This window comes from Anastrepha obliqua, chromosome 1 (genome assembly GCF_027943255.1).
Source record: "Anastrepha obliqua isolate idAnaObli1 chromosome 1, idAnaObli1_1.0, whole genome shotgun sequence".
Lineage (NCBI taxonomy): Eukaryota > Metazoa > Arthropoda > Insecta > Diptera > Tephritidae > Anastrepha > Anastrepha obliqua.
Genome location: NC_072892.1, coordinates 30,516,714 through 30,538,930, shown reverse-complemented (window position 1 = coordinate 30,538,930; position 22,217 = coordinate 30,516,714). Strand labels below are relative to the sequence as shown.

The 22,217-nt window shown below is 39.0% G+C and overlaps 1 protein-coding gene across 1 annotated transcript in view; it reads left to right on the top strand.

Annotated features, from left to right (window-relative positions):
- Positions 1–872: 872 nt before the first annotated feature.
- LOC129249837 (mpv17-like protein 2) overlaps positions 873–22,217 on the top strand; it is a 54,367-nt gene continuing 33,022 nt past the window's right edge. The window contains exon 1 of the mRNA XM_054889509.1: positions 873–1,075. The gene's annotated coding sequence lies outside the window, so the exon portion shown is untranslated. The remainder of the gene's footprint in view (positions 1,076–22,217) is intronic.

The following is a 22,217-nucleotide window of genomic DNA, read 5'->3' as shown; positions in this document are numbered from 1 at the left end:
ACGCAAATTTTTTAAAACGGTACTTACAAGCAACTAGCACAGATGAACGGACGCTCACGACTAAAGCTCAGCAACGACTAAAGCTGTACGAAAAATTAAAGAAAAACAATGAAGGGAAATTATGACAAGCAGTTAAATGCAATCGAGCGTCGTCGAAACGACGAAGAATGTCCGTCTAGGGTTAAATAAAAAATTAACAAAAAAACACAGAACATCCGAATGAATACAAACGCTTCAGCTCTGAAAGTAGAAGAGGAAGACCTCCTCCACGTTGTAAAGATCAGGTGGAGAAGGATTTGGCTTCACTTGGAGTGCCCAACAGGCGCCGGTTAGCACAAGAAAGAAAAAACTAGCTTATTTTATAGATAAAAGAAAGTCTCAAACCTACGAATTTCAAGATTTTTAAAGTTTATAAGTAATAGATGACTTCTCGACATTTGAGACTTAAAGCATCGGTCAAAATGCGTCTGAGGAGCCTTCAATTCCATCTCAATGATGTTTAAGGACAATTTCTTATCACTAGTTCGGTTTTTTTGGTGTAGAGACTGCAAATTCAGGCAAATCGCAAAGACACCTCATTTCAGAGTAAATTCAAATTTCGTTGCATTCCCAAGTGGCTTTGCCACACCGACATATCTGCATACATGCATACAACCACAAAGGCGTGAGTGAGCATATTTGCATACATCTGTATGTATGTATGTATGTCAAGCAAATGTATGTATGTATAATTACGTACCAAATTAACAAAGCATAGTGTCAGCTAAGAATGTCAGCACTGGGATCTGAGAATTGCATTCTCACTGCATTGGGTCTGCCATTGACATTGAATTTAGAATTTGGGAAATTAATTTAGTTAGAAATCTTAGCGCAGCAGCTAAACGTGTCGTCCGATTCTATGGTATACTCGTTTGCGGAATACAAAATTCGTGGAAGTGAATAAAAATTGCAAATTCAAATAATTTGAATGTGAAATGAACCTGGCCTCCTGCGAGTGCTGCTTTCTTGAAACAAATCAAAATCAACACTGGTGACATCAATTGAATACCAGGAATCCAGTGCAGTTGGAGTTCGAGTTAGTTTTCATTTTATTAGTCATTTGTAATAAAAAAAAACTATGTTGCGCTAACGGCAGCTAATGACCTCTGACGGACATTGTTGACAATCAATTCTCGATCGGCATTCAATGAATTCGTTGTTAGTTGGTGTGGCTGGTTTCTGCTGCAGTTAGCTGCGTTTGTTTGCGATTAAACATTGATGACATCGGACGAATTGTGCAATCTTTTTTCTCATTAAGTCAACGAATACCAACAAATATAGATTCCACAGCAAATCAAGTTGAAGTGGTGATTTGTATAAGCCGCCAGTGCGTCAGTGTAGACGGCACCAAGGGCGTACTTCAATTTCAGCATTTCACGCGCCTTATTATGCAATACGCAATAACCAAATAAGAGTGATTGCATTTATATTATATGTGTGTATGTATGTTTTATCATTACCTTCCCACATTTATGCTCGGAGACATTTGCCGGCCACTGCAGTCAGGTGTACTTGTGCGTGGCATAGCGGCTTTAAGCTGAAAGTTGTTGGCTCTCGGGCGGGAAATGTCGAAATTTACAGAAACATGTTCTTCAGCGGTCAAAGGCGAAACTTCTAATTATTTTCTGACATTAAGAAGATTCTCTTCGCAAAATTAATCATCCTATCCTAAGATTTATAATTTGTCCAAATGTTGACGTACGTCAATCATATTTGACACTTGTCAACTAGACAGCTGCTGTAGACAAACCGACAAGCAATGGGGCCCGTAAACGTCAAAGGTAAATATTTCCATCAGTCAAAATCTTTTTTTTTTTTTATTCAGTAAAAACTTATTCAAAAACAAAATTGGATTATTAGTTTGAGTGACCCTGTATCAACGGAGACTGCGTAAAGCTGAAATGAGAGAGACGGGGGTTGATGAGCACAAAACCCAATCCAAACAACAGGGGAGTGAGTGCAGAGTTCCGAATGCACCAAGACCAAGAAAACCAATTTGTTTTTAGTGAAAAAAGAAAGCGCTTCTTACGGTTTTTATGGATTACAAACTACTGTCCGGTGCAAATTTCATACCATTTGTTTATGATAAAATATTATTACAATAAAAAATTTCGAAAAAAATTAAAAAAAAAAATCTCTTCGGAAATGTTGAAGAGTTAAAGCTTAAAAGATACCTTATTAATTTTTTCTAATCTTCTGTTGGCGTTATATAGTAGAAATAAGCGCCGACCCATCGACATGGGATTAGGGTTAATTATATTTTCGACCAAATTGCTAAACCAGAGATCACCACCAAAGCGCAAACAAATCCGACTTTTCAAGTAGTTCCGAAAAATTGAAAATTCTAATTATAATTTTTTTTTCAAGTGCCTTCAATTCTATTCAAATTCAATCTTTGAAAAGTTTGTGCAAAAAAACTGCTTAATTGTTTGGTGTAAGCCATTTTTGTATTTTTCGACCTAATCTTCCTTTGGACTTATACACTTCATGCAACGCTGTTCTGGTTTATTGATCCCTTCCGAATAATAGGATCTGGCCAACTCTGAAAAATAAGCATTCGTTAAGTACTGCAATAAACTCCTCGTTTGAATAAAATCTTTTTCCCGTCAACCATTTCTTCAAATTGGGGAGTCCGAGCGGGCCAAGCCTGGAGAATATGGGGGATGTAAAACAAGTTGGAATCCTATTTCCATTCATTTTCTGTCCACAATTGCTGGGACGTGAAATTCCATATACGAAATTTTTTTTCGTCCATTTTTTGAAGATCACTCGACTTCATCGATTCAAGCGAAATAGATCCAAAGAAATCGACCGATCTGGCTGAAACTTGGTGTGTGTTCTTCCAAAAGATGCTGCTGACTAAATTAAAACTCGATACGCCCCAGTAGTGCGATCCTTTCGACTTCCTCAGACTTTTCAAACGACCCTCGTATAAAAGAATAAAAAGAAAAAATGCAGTTTTTAAAATTTCGAAATACTATTTTTTATATTATTTACTTTATTTTCTACTGCAAACAATGTGGCAATGCTGCTAACAATATTAACATACTACAAAACATCAAAAATCCCTGCATCTTTCAAAAAATTTGAAGTGGAACTACACTCATTTTGTATCATAGTTAGTACTAAAAATAGACAAGAAATTAATATAATGCCTCAGACATTTTTTTGAGGTATTTACAGTTTGTTTCAGAAGAAAAGAACCGGGTTTTTCTTGTAACTTCACGATATATTTCGTTCTGCTTTTTGCTGCATAATAGTCCCACTCAAGGGCTACGACCCCAGTGCTAACTCAGGTTAGTGTCGTTCGAAACTTTCCTGTAAACGCAACCAAACAAAAATGAGTGAGAAGTACGCGAAGCATTTTGAGGCGGTATTTTTATGTGCGCATTCGAAGGGCCGAAATTATCTTATGCGGCTGCAAAAGTGATTACAAAATGCAAAAAGTTTGTCGTGATGTCAAATCAGCGGTATAAGGTGCACAAAAATGTTGTAACTTTTCTGAGCGCGGCTTGAAGAGAGTTTGTCGTCCGGATAAAGTGATCGTCCAATTTTTTAAGCGGGACCCGTCTTTGTGACTACGACAAGCACGATCAGTTCTTGCTAAAAAAGGATTAGATGTGAGTATCAACACCTTCGAACGTCGACTGAAGGAGGAAACATATCCTACCGTCCCACATCCTCAAAATCACGGATAATTGAGAAACAACAAAACAAAAAAATAGCGTCACAGTATTGAACTGGCCTACCCAATCCCCAACCTCATTAAAAATGTGTGGGGAACTATGAAAACGCATCTTGCCGGAGGGGCAGTCCATGATTCAAAGCGACTCATGTGACGAGCTACGCAGGAAAGTTGGTTCAAAACATGAATAAGATGCCAGGCTATACTCGACAACGACGGAGACTACACGGCTTATTGAGTAATTGCGACTCATAGTTTTGTACATACTTTCTTGTAAACAAATTTTAAATATATATCTTTTATACTTCATGAATAATCGCGGTTCCTTTTTTCTGAAACAGACTGTATTTATCAACCGATATGGACCGATGCCCATATTCTTCACCATCTTATTATTTCATTTCTTCAAAAACGAATGATATGCATACCCTTTTCTATGGCATCATCTTAATCGATTCGCATAGTGGCATGGGTCAGAGAGGTCAATTTTACAACGATTCTGCTATATAGACCCGGATGAAATGCGGCTAATTGGCATAGACCGCACAAGAAAAAGCCTAGAGGACGCAAATTGCACAATTTTGGCCTTATGAAACTCAGTTTTATTGCGCCTCTGAACGACGGATGGTTCTTTATTTGAAGCTTTTGTATGGCAGAAATACACTCCGAGGTTTGCCAATGCATTCCCAGGGACGAACGTCATTGAAAAACAAAAAAAAAGTTTCTATAATTCGATGACTCAAGTTCTCAATGGGTTTGAACTGCGCGCCCATCGTAAGGTAGTCGCGTACAAACTCACTCTACCAAGGCGTCATAACCCGTCCCTATTAAATCGTGTCCATCGTTTGCCAAAATCACGAATAGCATCCCAATGACGTGGGCGCTGGCTGACAGCGACACACAGTTGCATAAACACAAACAAAGATACACATACAAACATACAAATATGTACATACTTACATACGTGGATATGTAAAACAGCGCAAATAATAAAATGCGACGAGTCGATATAAAGCAAACAGGGCATTTGAATTTGAATGATTTATTCTAAAATTAAATCACGTGTCGTCGTGCATGATTTATTTCAATCAATTTAAATCGAAATGAATGGGAAACGTTTTCGCAGCTGCCGCCCCGCGTCTGTCTTTGTACTTTGCCACATATCCATACCTGCATATGTATGTATATGTACCTCGATGGCATTGCGCCCTTCGTGAACGGAATGATTACGAGCGACTGGCAGGGGCTGAGTGAGAGGCGTTGCTTTCGTGCTCTGAATTCGTTATCAAACTTGATTTGCGGGTAAAATTCCAATTATATGCGGAATTTGAATGCAAATTTAAGTGGCAACTCGAAAATATAAATTAATTTGCGCTTTGCAGGCATTTTTTTTTAGGAAATTAATTGATTCATTTGAATGGCAGCTATTTTGAAGTCTGTGTTTTTTTGCTTTGTGGCTGCGCAAATAGTTAAGCTGGAAATTTGTTTGTTTAATAAATGATTCCAAATTTTACTTCCGTTGGATAATCACAAGACACCCAATATTTCAGCGCAAATAAATCAGAAATTTCACCATTTCATATCACTAACAGTACTAAGGCAGCCCGGTAAACTCGGCAACGGCAACACTGATGTAAAGCGTCACGATTCACAAAACTAAACCTGCACACAACAAAACAAAGCAATTAATTTTATTGAGAACTTAATATAATAAACTAATATTTAAGGGGTGGGGGAATAAGTTCGCAGCGTTTTTTCCGAAGACTTTTATTTAAACAAAAAACAATAATTTTATCAATAAGTTAATCAATTACATTCTGTCAAGAAAATATCGTCTAAATTTTGAAAATTTTGAAAATGTTGCAGAAAAAAGCGAATTTCCAGAATTCTTTCTGAGAAAACTTTTAAATTTATTGATCTTAAAATTTGTTCACATATTATGCTATCTTTTAACTATATTTTAAGACTTTCTATTAGTAAAAATATTTATTTGGAAAGGAGCTACAGCTGATCTCCGGGAGCTCCTCTCAAAAAAGACGTTTTGCGGTGACCACAATATCCCTCAACTGGATCCGCTGAAATTAAAAACCAAATAACCAAACAAATTTCGTTAAAGTAGTGTTAAATCTAGTAATTAATCGAAAGAATAAGCAAAATAATTTTTTGCCAAAATGGCGGGTTCTCAAACACAAAAAAATCGAAATCAAAATTTCGGCCTTAAATTGCTTGTAAAAACAAAAATATTTATCGGTGAGAAAAAATCTTCGATTAATTACTAAAAAATATATTTAAGACGCTCGAATTTTGAGAAAAACGCGTTTATAGTTTGCCATGTATTTTCAAGCACTCTGAAAGGCATTTTGAAATTTGCGTGCAACTTCAAAAATATTCACCGGAAAGATATTAAATTTTCTGTATGTATTCTTAAATATACAGTTTGTCAAGAATGAGTTTTCACACTGAAAATAAACACAAATTTTTTCAAAGTGATCAAGAGAAGTATTAATTAAATTTCTTTGCAACTTGTTTTTTGATGATTTCTATTTATAAATACAATAAATTTAAAGGTATGCAAAAAATAGCACAAGTTCATATAAATAAAATTGCAAAATACAACAAAAACCTATCCCACTTTGTTTTGTTAGTGTCAAACAACTGTTTTCACTACATCGCTTTTAAAATTTTTTGGAGCTTATTCACGGATGAGCGGTACTTTAAGTTACAAAAGCTTTACATTCCTATTTCCTATGAACTTTCTGTCAATAGCTCATTAGTTTTTGCTTTGACAGGACGGAGATTATTAAAATATTGTGCTTGTAAAATGCCCGGAAAAAGATTATCGTTTGATGTGGTACAATTGATTCATTATAACCATCAATTGGGTAAAAGTGCATGTGATAAATCGGGCTGAAAATGAGAATAGATTAGAGCCAAAGTGTGGAGGAGGTCTTTCGAAAAAAATAACAAAACGTGCAGAGCGCGTAATCATGCGAAAAATTAATCAAAATCCTCAGGTTTCGACCAGAACTCTTGCGAGAGAACTTAAGGAAGAGTGCGGAATTGTTGTTTCACATGAAACAGTACGCCAAACCATACTGCAGCACAAATATTTTTCAAGGTCAGCGCGCAAAAAACCGTTGCTGTCTTCAGCAAATGTGGAAAAACGTTTGTCCTTCCCAACTATGCTGATTTCCGAGCCTGTTGACTATTGGGACGACGTTATATTCTGTGATGAGACGAAAATGATGTTATATTATAACGACGGGCCTGCAAGAGTGTGGCGCAAGGCATTGGCATCGCTAGAAAGACGCAATATTATTCCGACTGTAAAATTTGGAAAGTTGTCAGTCATGATTTGGGGGTGTATTTCCAGCAGAGGAGTAGGATATTTGGCATTCATAGAGGATACTATGCATTCTACGCAGTACTTGCAGATTTTAAAGAGACATTTAGTAAGCAGTGCGATGAAATTTGGGTTCGTAACAAACAACAAACCTTATTTTAAATTTTATCAAGACAATGATCCCAAACACAAAGAGCATAGAGTGCGTATGTGGCTTCTGTATAACTGCGGAAAAGTTATGGATACACCAGCTCAGAGCCCCGACTTAAGCCCCATTGAAAATCTATGGGTGCATTTAAAAAAAAAAGTAGCAAAGAGGCAGCCCAAAAACCGAACAGCACTTAAAACTGCCATATTAGAAGAGTGGCATGATATACCAAACAATTATGACCTGGTAAAGTTGGTGCAGTCCATGAAAAAAAGACTACAATGCGTAATAGATGCAAAGGGTAACCATACCAAGTATTAATTTTTACAAAAGATTATGCATTTCTTTAATAATTTGTTTAAGAAAGCAAACAATATCAATTGTGAAAAGAGTAATTTGACACTTACAAAATGAGCTAATATTTCTTTTTGTTGTATTTTTTTGTTTTCTTTCCGTTTAATTTTCTCCCATGAAGTAACTATAAATGTTTTATTTAAATATAAATAGCTTAAAAAAAATTGTACCAAATAAATAAATGAACTTTTATGCTTCTTAAAACAAAAAATTAAATTTATTTTCAGTGTGAAAACTCATTCTTGTATGTACATACATTAAGAAAAAACAAATAAAAAAATCGATTTTTTGATAATTCTTACTGTATCAAAAACACGGGTCTACGAGTGGTTTTAGGCTTTTGCAAAGGGCCGAGAAGTCGTGTTAGATTTGTTCCGATCTGGTCGCCCATCAACGTCTTCAACGGATGAAAACGTCGACAATGTCAAGGAAATGGTGCTGGAAAACCATCATTTAGGTTTGAAGGAAGAAGTCATGAATCAATTCGCAGCATTTTACACCATCAATTGAGTATAAGACGCGTGGCTGCTCGACTCGTTCCAAGAGAATTGAATTTCTTTCAAAAAATTCATCGGAAGAAGGTGGCTGAAGACATGCTTGAGCAAGTGAATTCGGACTCAACGTTTATCCAGCGCATCATAACAGGTGATGAGACATGGCTATATGAGTTTGACATGCAAACCAGTCAACAGGCGGCTGAATGGCGCTATCTACACGAGCCGAAAGCAAAAAAAACCACGTCAAAGTCGGTCAAAAGGGAAAGTCATGCTACTCGTTTTCTTTGATTATCCTGGTGTTAAGCACTCGGAATGCATTCCAAATGGTTCTACAGTAAATAAAGAATATTATTTGGAAGTCATGCGACGTTTGAAGAGAGAATGTGCGTAGCAAACGGCCCAATTTGTGAAAAGAAAACTCATAGATCTTGCACCATGTGAACGCACCGTCTCACAAGGCTCATATTGTGAACATTTTTTCGACCAAAAACTCGACAAATATCATCGAGCAACCACCGTATTCACCGGACTTAGCCCCCCTGTGGCTTTTTCGTTTCACAAATTGCGACTCCGCGGACGCCGCTTTGAGTCGATAGAGGCCATTAAGGAGAATTCGCTGGAGAGGATCTCTTCAAACGCGTTTAAAAGGTGCTTTGATGACTGAACTAATCGTTGCCTTATGTGAATTGCTTCGAATTGAGCCTATTTTGAAGGCGACAAAATAAATTTTGATGATTAAACAACTATTTTGCGTTTTATTGATAGAATGTATATAATCGCCGTTTTTGATAGAATGTATGTATATAATCGCCGTTGCTGTTTACAACCTCTTCCCAACGCTCGACCAATTTGTTGATGTCATTTCGCCAAAAATTGCCTCGTTTGGTGTCAAAGAAGTTGTTGGGCCAGTTTTTTAGGACCTCTTTGTTATTGAGGTAACGCCCCTCAAATGATTTGGCAGGGAGCGGTAAAGATGGTAATCGGTCGATGCAAGGTCTGTACGGCGGATGCTGAAGGACCTCCTATTCGAGCTCTTGGATTGCGGCTTTGACGATTTGGGCAACATGGGGCCTGGCGTTGTCGTAAAGGAGTATGATTTGGCCAGATATTTTAAATCGAATAACTCCATTCATGTGATGTAGCTGGACAATTTTGAGTTCTTTGTTGACCGTGACATTCTTTTCGAGCATTTCTTAGTGCACCATGCCCTCCTAGTCCCATCAAACACATATCATGATCTTCTTGGGATGAAGATCCGACTCTACTCTCAGCTTGGGCGTATCTCCTGGAGCCACCCACTCCTTTCTTTGCTTCATAATGATTTATAGGCACCATTTCTCATCTGTCGTGTCGATTTGGTACAAAAAGCGATGTTTATGACCGCGTGTTGCTCGATGGCGGGCGAGATGCTGAGAAGCAATTTTGAAGGATACTTTATTTGTTTTTTTTCATTGAACTCGTGAGGCACCCAGGCTCCCAATTTTTCGAAAATTCCCATTGAGTGAAAGTGATTGAAAATCGTTCTATGATTGCAGTAAATTTGTTCTTTCAATTCACAATTGGTGTGGCGACCTTTCTCTTTCAAAAGTGATTTGAGACGTTCTTCATAGAATTTAGAAAACCTTCCGCTGCGGGGCGGGTCATCGACGTCAAAGTCACAATTTTTGAACTTTGCAAACCATTTCCCTGCTGTAGACTCGCCTATGACACTTTCTCCATACACGTCGCAAATGCCTCGGTCTACTTTGACAGCTTTTTAACGTCGATGAAAAGCAGGTTTCGCAAAGAAGGGCAGGTATCGAAAATGTTGATTTTTGCCTACTGAGCCTACCTACTGATTCAATTTGTAGACCTCAAAACTAATAAAGAATTAAATAACTGAAAAATACAATTAACCTAGTTTTGTAGAGCAGAAAGAGTTCTATCGAATGAATACTCACCCTTTGCCAAACAGCGAACAAAACGTTGCAAAATAAAAGAAAATATAAAAATGCTATGAACTTATTACCCAAGCCAATACATTAATTGTAAATAAGTTTGGTTGAATAGTAAATTTTGAAATAATGCCCTTTTATTTCGATAGTTTTATTTTTTATTTTTTTTTGCTGCTGAAGTATTTAAAAAAAGTTTGATAAAAAAATGTGTTTGTTTCAGTTGTGATTCCGTAGTTAATATTTTAAATGTAAGCTTTTTACTTTTTGTTGGCCACTTTTTGTGAAAGTGGTTTTGGTCCTTTTGAAGTCATTAGAAATATAAATTTTTATTAATCACATCAAAAAATTATTTCATTGTAAATTTTAATCATTTTAATGCTGAAAAAATGCAAAAATTATGTAATAACACATCTCCATATTTATCAAATTATTCAAATGCAAAACCTTAAATATCTCCATATGAAATGAAATTTGCTCACACCAAAGGAAACGACTCATATATTGGGTTGCCCTGTCAAATAATTGCTCTGCTTTATTTCGAATTAAATTTGAGAATTGGAGTCACACTAAAACCCATACATACATATATTAAATTAGTCACTGCTAATCAAACTCTGACACATTAAATAAAACCCAGGCGATGATGCCATTTGGTTAGATTAGTGAAACTGGAAATGGTGACAGAGCTGGTGTGCTCATGGCTCACTCAGTTCTCCATGCTGAGCATCATTTAAGCAGTATCCATTTATAGTTAACGTGTTTTTTAAGCACAGCCATGCTTGTAAAGCGAAAGTAATGCATTAAAATGTGAAAAAAAAAATTAGATAAATTCGATATACAGCTAATGAATGGCATATTAATATGAGCTGTAATATAACCAGACTCTTTCAATTAAAATGAAATAAAATGTTCAACTTTTTAGGAGATGCTGTTTTCGTACATACTAGGTTGTTCAATAAGTTTTACGGTTCGATAAGAAAAACACAATTTTATGGTTTGAAATGCACTTTTTATTATTCAGCGTAGTCTCTCTGAGCATCAATATACTTGTTCCAATGAGATTTCAATTTAAGAATTCCATCCCTGAAGTGAGAATCCGGAAGGGTTGCAAAATACGCATCTACAGCTGGTATAACCTCATCATTTGATGAAAAACGCTTTCCACGCATGCATTTTTTTTAGGTTTGGAAGCAGATGGAAGTCGCTAGGGGCGAAATCTGGTGGATGTGCCAACAATTCGAACTTTAATTCATCGATTTTAGCCATTGCCAAAATGCTCTTGTGACACGGTGTATATGTCCTGATGCAAAATATTTTTTTTCTTTAGCGAACAGGGCCCTGTTTTAACAAAATTTTTTCTTCGGTTGGTCTAAAAGGTTACAATAATATTCAGAATTTATTGCTTTACCAGTTTGCAAGTAATCAGTCTTTTCGCATCCCAAACTAAGTGATGCGAACACCTACTTGGCCGATTTCTGTACACGAACTCGTTTCGCAGCTGAAGAGCCAGGTTCACAACACTCTTTAGCCTTTTGTTTTGATTTAGAATCATGGTGATAGCCCCAAATCTCACCCATAGTGACGAATCGATGCACAAAATCCACTTTATCCTTTCGAAAGCGCTTTAAATGTTGCTGAGAAATTCGCATTCGAATGTGTTTTTGTTCCATTGCTAGGGAAGTTTGGGAAGGTTATAAGGGACACCCGATGAATGTCGTTTAATGCTCCTCTATAGACTCTCTGATAAAATAGTTGTAGCTGTGCTCGATTCTGGATCTCATCAGTATTGGTGAAGAGATGTCTCCTGACTCGCCCGAGAGGTGGCTCAGCCTCCAGCAAGTGTCTGCAGAGGTGGTACACAGCAGAAACGGCTTGCTGAGCATTTCAGTATGTTTCTTCACCGGCAGCATAATAGTCTCGTTGTGGAGAAGTTGCAGGGCAGACATCAGAAGAGATCCCGTAGCTGTCCTTATGATAGTATTCTGACAGGTCTGAAGCTTAGTCCATTGCAAATTAGTCGTATCACGCGACCAGACAGGCGCAGCCAGCAACATTTCTTTGCCATTGCCGCAAGTGCCACCGGCAAGCTATTTGCGGATCTCGTTGTAGTTTAGGACCTTAGTGGTAATTGCGGTTGTATGCGCCGAGGAGGAAAGCAAACTGCAGAAGGTGGTCCCCAATATTTTGGGATTATTTACGGTACCCGATGCGAACTCATCCAGATTGTAGGTCACTTGTTCAGGCTTAGCTAGAGCAAGACACCTCGCTCTTTCGGTAAGCCTTTCTAACAGCAAATTAATGAAATCTACGATAGAGAGATAAGAAGTTGCAGCTATACTGGGACGGAAAAGAATCTGTCTCAAAACAAAAAACAAAAAAAGACATCACACGAGAACATTGGCAGTAAAACGGCGCAGTTACTTATAAGGATTGTTTCAATAAAACTACTCAACCACTTCAACAACAACAATAACAGAAAAAAATGATTTTGGTTGATGGAAATCTTTATTTTGACCTTTGCACGTCCGCTCGCATACTGCAGCTGTCTAGTTTACAAGTGGCAAATATGATTGACGTACAAGTGCCAAAATTATAGATCTTTCGATAGGATGATTAATTTGGCGCCACCTTTTTTTGTGGTGGGTTAGGAGGGTTTAAAATGCCTTCGCACTTACAGCGACCGTCGTCAACTGTGTCGAATGGTATAGCCACTAAAACAATCCCTCCTCCTCTTCTGGGAAGACTCCCTTCCTGGAACTACTTTTCATTACTTCGGTATTAATTCCATTAAATGGATCAACACTATTTACCCACGTCTGAGTCCATTTTGTAGCCAGCTCCATGCTATAGACTCGTCTTCTAATATCTCAGTGCCGTCATACCAGTGGTATGTGAGGCATGCTCTCAGGTTCCTCTCACATGGGCGTATGGATGTTATACGCCACTGAGGTTTCTTTTGCATCTGCAGCACAGAAGATGTTGCGGTAATATTATACCGTCTTATGATGTCGTGAACACATGACTCGACCGTCTGTGATTTGTCGTCAGTTTGTAGACACCTATCGAGAGCTGATTTGTTTTTCTCTGCGTTTTGCGCTGCCACTGCGCGCGTTGCAGTTGCAGCATTATCCTCTTTGCAAAACTTTTACCTGCGTTCCAACTGTCATGTGATGTACACACGTTATTGATTAAGTTGTCTGGGCTCAGCTGTTCACCCAAGACTAACTCAAGCTTTCGGCGTTCTTCGTTGTAACGATCACCGTAGAAGAACACGTGCTCCGCGCTTTCTATTGCATTTTAGCAGCTTGGACAGAAAGAAGTGCCCTCCATGTGAAAACGATGGAGGTACTCCAAGAAACATCCGTGACCGCCCAATATTTGGGTTAAATCATTGGCTAATTTTGGGGATAAGTCTATAGGTCCAACGTCCATTAACAGACGAGTCCCATCTGCTTTGCCACTTTTCTAACGAATGCAGACGTCCTGCAGCTTTCGCTTCAGTTGTAGGCTCTACTCCTTGTCTGTCATAAAGTTGTCCCATTTCCTGCGCAAGTAATATATATCAATTGGGACGCAAACCTCGTGGTCTGATATGGTCCTGTATGCGCACGCAATTCTTAGTGCATTTCGTTGGTGCACTTAAGCTACTGGTCTAACATTCGATGACTTGGCTCCTGCCCATATAGGGGCAGCATATAAGATGACTGAATCCACCACACTTGCCAGGAGATATCTTCTGGCGCCTTGCGGTCCGCCTATGTTTGCGAGAATTCCTGTAAGAGCACCATTGACTGCCGCTGCTTTGGAACCCACAGTTGCTAAATGTTGCTTAAAGCAGAGCCGTGCATCAATCATTACGCCTATATACTTTATTGCCTCTTGCGACAGTATTTCACGGCCACCTATCCGCCATTTCATGAACTCTTTTTTTTCGCACAGTTACGAGGACCGCTTCTGTACGATTTGTACGGCCAACTTCAGCCCCGCTGCGGAGAGCCATAGTTGGACCCTAGCTGCTTCATCATTAGACTTCTCCTGCAAGTGGTATTTCTTGCCCGTGACCACTAGAGCGATGTCATCGGCATAGCCTACCAGTGTTGCTTTATCCGGCAATTTTAAGCTAAGTACTCCGTCGTACATGGCATTCCACAGTGAGGGTTCAAGGAGTGATCCCTGAGAGACGCCACCAGGGACTTTATATGTCTTTAGACCATCATCCGTATCACACTGCAAGATTCTATCCCTTAAGTAGCTTCGTATTATTAGATATCCAGGGACTTGGAGATTTCTTAGGGACAGCAAAATATTTGACCACCTCGCCAAATTGAACGCATGTTTGACGTCTAGCGTGATAATTGCACAGAACTTCATCCGTATGTGTCCTCCACAAGTAGCGTCGCGCGCTATATTTGTCACCGTTCTAAGAGCGTCCACAGTCGATCTAGGTCATCTGAAGCCACCTTGTATGAAAATATGTATGTATGTGCACATATGTATATTGCTCTTAGAAATCTATTATACTAAAAAAAATGTATTATACGTAAAAAAACATATCTCCTATTCACTTTAATTAAATGTATTCGATGGGCTGCCAGTTGCGGTCTCAGAGTCAACTCTGACAAATGGAGTTGATGCTATTCACCAGAAAATACAAGCCTCCACCTTTCAAGCTTCCAGCACTTAACAACCAGTGTCTTACTCTTTCATCGGAAGTCAAGTATCTTGGTGTAATACTTGACCCCAAGTTCCACTGGAAACTGCACATAGAAAATCGAGTTAAGAAGGCCAATGTAGCCTTCTAAGCCTGTAAATCTATGTTCGGCAAAAAATGGCGTCTCAAGCCACGTGTCGTACTTTGGATATACAACTTCGTGGTTCTGCCAATTTTGACATACGGTTGCCTAGTTTGGTGGGGCGCTCCTCAGACGGGCTACACCATCACTAAACTAAAGAGAGTGCAGAGAACTGTGTGGGCGTCACTGGTGCTTGTATAGGGTTTTTCAATAAGGGCGGGTAGATGTGCAGAATGTCAATCGTGGCGTTTGCTGTGTGGCACGTATCGCCGTCCTGCTGGAACCACATGTCGTCTAGATCCATATGGTTCAATATGGCCCATAAGAAATTGGAAGGGCTACCACGTCTACCGAAAAATGGGCGCAATGCGCGCAACGTTTGAGTTAATGAACACTCATTTTGATAATAAAGTTTTATCATTTGAACGTGCTGTTCAATCGTGTAACTTGCCATGATGATTTGGCATAAACAACTGATTAATAAACAAAAGATTTGACAGATGTCACCAAAACAAAAATGCAAAACCCTTTAGAACATGTCCCACTGCTGCGCTCAACGTTATTCTGCACTTACTTCCGGTGGATCTGCAGGTTAAATCCATTGCTGCTCAAAGCGCTATTAGGTTGAAAGAGATTGGCCTTTGGAGACAATTACCTGTAGGACATAGTAGCATCTTGAAGCAGATCTGCCCTTCCTTCTCTGAAGTGGGAGCGGGGGTTTTCTCTAAATCAGCCAGCATTTCGATCTCCTTTGAACTGCCGAAAACAAGCAGCATTTTTCAAGCAGAGGTCTTCGCGATTCTGCAAGCATGCAAAATGCTTCAAGATCCCTGTTGGGAGGGAGACACTAATATTTTTTCCGATAGCCAAGCTGCGATCAAGGCACTGTCATCGCCGTATTGCAGCTCTCTTCTGGGGAACTCCTGTAAGGAGGAACTCAAACACCTCGATCGAGCAGGAAACATCTCCCTTATCTGGGTTCCTGGGCACAGGAATATAGAGGGAAATGAAAATGCCGACGAGCTTGCCAGGAAGTGGTCGACAGAACCGGTTTCAGCTGTCCCCCTCTCAGACATCGGTGTCCCTTTGTCCGTTGTTAAAGGGAAACTACACAATTTCTTTCTAAGAAAAGCGCAAGACAGATGGAGGTCTGTCTCAACGAAAACACTCTGGCCGTAATACCATAGAAACTGAACGCTTAAGGTGATGGAAATCCCCCGCAAATTCAATTTCCAAACTCATTGCGTTGTTCACTGGTCATTGGGTGATCGGTACTCATGCGGAGAAGCTTGGAATTCCGTACAACCCCTATTGCAGAAGCTGTGGGGATCCTGCAGAGAAAGAGACTGTGGAATACTTTCTCTGCAAATGTCCGACTCTGGCGGCTAGGCGCTTGAGATTCCTTAGCGTGTCCTTTGGGGCTGACTTGAAGAAATTCTCCAGCCTAGATCACTTTTCTCTCCTCCACTACATCAACAGTTGTGGATGGTTGCAGGCGGTTTTTTCTCTTACTCTTTTCACAGGTGGTGGTCCACAAAACGGCACGTAAGTGCTGCTTGAAGTGTACCTGGGGTACTCTTGCCATCTTACCTACCTACCTACCATTCGTTTATCCAAAAATTTGTTCGGGTGGAATTATCGCGTTTTGTATGGACCTCTGGAATTTTTATGGACGATTGCAGATAAGTATTCGTATTTCATACGAGGGGTGCCTTTTATATTTCGGGATTAGAGAACAAAAACAAATTTTAATCATCGAAAATCACTTTATTGTTTTTCAAAATATTCTCCATGAAGATCTATACACTTTTGCATGCGTTTGAACCAATTGTCGAAGCACTTTTGCCACTCTGAATGAGGTACCTCCAAAACATGCATTCGGAATGCCGCAACCGCTTCTTCAGGTGTCGAAAAACGTTGACCTCTCAGTTTGTTTTTTACGTACGGGAATAAAAAGAAGTCATTCGGTGCCAAGTCAGGACTATACGGCGGATGACCCATTAATTCGATGTTTTGGGTGCTCAAAAATGCAGTTGTTTGAGCCGATGTGTGAGAGCTCGCATTATCCTGGTGAAGAGTGATCCGTCTTTGGCGATTGGAAGACAACTGGCAAACAAATGGTTGTGTACCACTCAGAATTTACTGTTCTGTGTTGCTCTAGTGGTACGGTTGCGACATGTCCAGTTTTTCCGAAAAAACAGGCGACCATTTGCTTGGAAGTGCTTCGTGCGCGAACAACTTTTGTTGGATTTGGCTCATCTTGAAACACCCATACAGTCGACTGCGGTTTACTTTCGGGCCCATACGCGTAAATCCATGATTCGTCGCCTGTCACGATGTCATAGACGTGTTTCGAAGCCCCGCGATCGTATTTTTTGAGCATTTCCTTCGACCAATCGACACGAGCCTTTTTTTGAGCGATTGACAAATTGTGTGGGATCCAACGCGAACAAATTTTTTTGACAGTCAAATGTTTATGCAATATTGAATGTATGTTGGTTCCACTAATGCCTAAGATTGTCTCAATCTCACGATAGGTCACATGACGATCTTTCAATATCAGTTCGCGCACAGCATCAATGGTTTTCGGAACAACAACTGATTTTGGACGACCTCCACGAAATTCGTCTTGGAGTGAACTACGACCACGATTGAATTCACCATACCATCGATAAACACTGGTCCTTCATGGAGCTTCATCGCCAAAAAATGAATTAAGTTCATCCATGCAATATTGCTGAGTTAATCCACGTCGAAAGTTGTAAAAAATAATCGCACAAAAATGTTCACGATTTAATTCCATTTTTGGACCGATATGAATCTTTTAAGTTACTGTAAACCACACAAATAGCGCTGGTATTTCAAAACGTTCTGAGTACGTAAAAGCCAAAAAATGTCAAACTTTGCGATACAACTGTCAGTTGCCTTATTGCAACACCAGTGTTGCCAAATCCCGAAATATAAAATTCACCCCTCGTATTTGCTTTGACGTAAAAGAAAATCGTGTCCACAATTAGATGTTAATTTTTTCTTAATGACAATAAATTTGGGTTTCATGGCGGGTGCATGACATTGAATTTAGAATATTTAATTGCTTTTAACATCCAACCTTCGGTTATTATTGCGCTCGCATGCGCTGCGGCTAGCAGTTGCACAATGAATATGGCAACCAACAACAAACACGAACTATGCCAATAAAATGTGCCAATTAATATTAATTTGATGTTTTACGTTTAAGCAAAAGAAGAAAACAGATCAGGTCTTTTTACGAGCGTTTTTCCACTTCAATTTGTTTTGTTTGCAGTTGGTGCATTTTTCGCTTTTTAGCTCACAAAAATGTTTATTTTTATTACGCTTCGGACATGACTGTTCAGTGTATACAAACATGTATTCATGCACACACACTCATATATGTATATATATATATAAATATTTATAAACATGTATATTTGCCATTTTTCAAAAGCATTAAACAGCTGATTCAGCACTTTTTGTTTACTCATTTATTTGCTTGGCTAGTACTCCTATTGGCACTGCTCTTCTTCATCGCATTTTCACATTTCGAATCGGCGAGCACGACTCTGTCCATAGTTCAACCTACATAGTACTTACTCTATGTACATACACACACACGTACATACGTCAAGCACCGATTGCCAGCAAATCGTGCCATTCAATGTTTTGCAAATAAATCATCTTTTGTCTGACATTGTTCTGTTTCGTTTAAGAATTTTTTTGTTTCGATCTTTTTCAAATTTGCTGTTACCAACAACTTTTTGTAAACACTTCGCTTTCACGTGGACTCCCCCGGCGCAGGGTTCTTTATTATCGACCTATAAATTAAAAGTCAGCTCGCCATTTATACATTTTTTCTTAAGATCCATTTTCTTATTATTTTGAGGAATCTCATTGAAAAAACAGGTAATCCTTTGAGTGATCATAAAGAGCAAAATAAAGCAGTAAAGTAAATAGTACACAAAATTACATACACACGAGTAGGTGCATGCAGGAAGCATACATACATACATATGTAAGTATGTATATATTTATGCCTTGGGCTCTTTGCTTTAGTCGGCTAGGCCACAAGCCATCCTACCCGCGCTAAAATGCAATTTAAAAACAATTGACAAATCGGGTTGCAGTGTGATGCCAACTGGAACTATGAATGCGTATTTGCTACGCTACCAAATTTTATCTTATACGAGGACCTCCGTCAATAAGTACCCGTGTTAGATATGAAGACATTGTTTTTTCACAATGTTTTTTTTTTATTTTTCAGCATAGTTCCCTTTTAGAAAGATACACTTCTCCCAGCGCTCCGGCCATTTTTTAACCCCTTTAAAAATGGGATTTGTTGAACTGTCCAAAATACGCCTCTGTCTTGGCGATGACTTTCTCGTTTGAACTGCATTTTTTCCGCAAGCCCTTTTTCATGTTAAGGAACAAGAACAAGTCGGAGGGGACCAGATCGGGTGAATACGGGAGTGTGGCAGCAACTCATAACGCAATTCATGCAGTTTGGCGGCGACAATTTCGGATGAATTTGCTGACGCATTATCGTGGTGAAACAGCAACTTCTTTTTCGCCAAATGCAGCCGTGTTTCCCTCAAGTTTTTGTGAAAGCGGCCCAACAACTTACTGTAGATTTGTCTCGCTTTTTCTAAAAATGCATTCGCCATTCGCATCCCAAAAAATCATCGTCATGACCTTTTCGGCCGATGGGACTATCTTCGCCTTCTTTGGAGCAGATTCACCGGGAGAAATCCATTGTTTTGATCGTTGCTTAGTTTCCGGTGTGTAATGATGAATCCAGGTTTCATGAACGTTGACAACTCGACGCAAAAATTCCTTCGGATCTCGCTTAAACTCCTCCAAACACTGCTTCGAAGTTGACAGCCGCATAGGCTTGTTGTTCACCGTAAGAAGCAGGGAAACCCATCGGGCTGAACATTTTTTCATCGCCTACTTTTCATGTAAAATATTAATTGCCGTTTGTCCCTGTTATTTCGCGCACTTTCGTTTGCTAAACAGCGAGAATCATGTCGTGGACTTCTTGAATGATTTCTTCGGTAACCACGTCTGTCGGACGTCCTGATCGCTACTCATCAAAAACAGATGTTCGCCCACGTTTAAATTCGTTGAACTAATATCTAAATGTGCTTATAGATGTCAAAACGTCCCCATAGACAGCATCCAACTTTGCTTTTATATCCTCGCATTTTTCCCCATCCAAAAACAAAAAATTAATTACCGAACGATACTGCTCTCTTTCCATCTTAGCGAAAATAATAAAACACTTCTTACTCGAATAGCTGCCAAATCCAATCTAACTAGAATTTGTTTTGCCGTCGTTTGATAGATGGCAGCACACGATGCTAACACCAACTTTCCTCAGGAACGCCCTCTGACATCATCATACACTGGTACTTATTGAACCGCCCTCTTATAAGCACCAAGAACTCTTTTATACCGTCTCCTTGAGAGTTTTACATAGAAATCAGCCTGAAGCCTATAGTCATACGGACCACATTTATCGCTTTAGATTAGGTTAGGCTGTTGCGGTTGTCCACTACGGAACACACACCGGATCATAACCCATTGTGATGCCGCATGGGAAACTTTTCCTCAACTCCTTAAAACCAGTGTAAACTTTTCAAAAATTTTAAAAGATATCTGATTTCCACATTAAACGCATTAAAAAAGTGTCTAACTAAAGTGATGAATTTTCGTCGGCATAGAGCAGAAGAGGGGCACAGAAGTTGCAAGATCGCCTTTTTCTCTTCTTCATTTAGACAGTTTCTGCAGAAGGCAATCGATGTATTTATTTGTTGGCTTATTTTGGCTCAGCAGGGCCGCTGTAGTTGTTGTTGTTGTTATTGTAGCAGCAATACTAAGCCCTGTCAGTGCAATGTAAATCACCGGTCGTCTTCTCGTCTAGCTCATCCAACGGTAGGCTCAGGAAACTTGCTGTTTCGATAGGTTGGGTCCAGAGGGAGAGGGGTGTTAGATGAGTGGCTTTAATGGCGCATATGAAAAGGTGGTAAGTGTCGTGTGGGGTGCCATTACATGCTGGACATATGTTTAGTATGTCGGGGTCAATACTGGATAGGTAGGAGTTTAACCTGCTACAATATCCAGAACGTAATTGTGCCAGGGTTACGCGGGACTCTCGGGGAAGTCGGAGCTCTTCGCCTGCGATTGTTGGTGGTTGGACTCAGATAACGGCCTTCGCGAGTCGGGAGCTTAAGAAGGTGGTAAGGGTCTGCTGATGAATGTCGTTTTTCGTCTGTCTAAACACTGTCCGGTCCAGTAGTTGTCGATTCGTTTTGTCCTGGAGCTCGTTGGCGTAGTTGAAGACGCTGTAGTCGAATGGGTTGGGAATAGTCACAATTCGCAGTACGTAGGTTCAATGCATGAAATACCAAAATGAAGAAAAACTTGTTTCTAATAGCCGTCGCCCCTCGGCAGGCAATGGCAAACCTCCGAGTGTATTTCTGCCCCGAAAAAGCTCCTCATAAAAAAAATGTGAGCCGTCATGGGACGCAGATGTGAAACATCGTGTGTGTACAAATAATATGCATAAAAGATAATATTATTACAGGAATTAAATATAGCCTAATGAAAAAATGAAGTATTACGAATTTCTTACAGAAAATGGTAACTTTATTTAATAAACATTTCTTTACATGTGATATCAAAATTCGATATTAATATCAAGCCACAATTTAAATATTTTCATCTGTGACTTCAGTAATAGTTCTATTCGATGTTTCCTCTGCCGGTATTACTGTGACGATTGGTCGATGATAACTAAAGTACGTTACAAAAGTATTGGATGAAATATTATCAAGATATCTCACAAATACAGCATCTATTGTTGTTCCATATTTGGTAGTAGATTCTCTTGGATTGTTGTTGATTTGCAATTGAAATTCTTTTTGAAGTGTGCTTTAAGTGCTGAAATTTTTTGAATTTTCAGGTGGCGCAAAATTAAGCATCCAGTTTTGTATTTGAAAATTATTAAATAAAATTAAAAAAAAAATTAAATAAAAAAATGACTTTGAGTGATGAAATATTTTGACGTTTCTGGTGGCGCAAAATTAATTATCCAGTTTTGTATTTGAAAATTACACTGCACAACAGCATTTCTGATGATTGGGTTATTATACATGTTTTTAGTCCAATTTTTAATGACAATTTCAAATCTGTAACTGAAATTCCTGTATCAGCTCTATATGACTCTATATGACACATTTGATTTTTTGTAATAAAACACTATATATTTAAAGATTATTTTATTTTATTGCCTTCTTAAGTTTAAACAAATTTTCTTTTATATGATTTCCTTGCTGAACTTGAAGGCATAGAACTGTTGTTAATGCTCCAACAATAGTCGGCCATCATGTGTGTGTTCCAGTAACCTT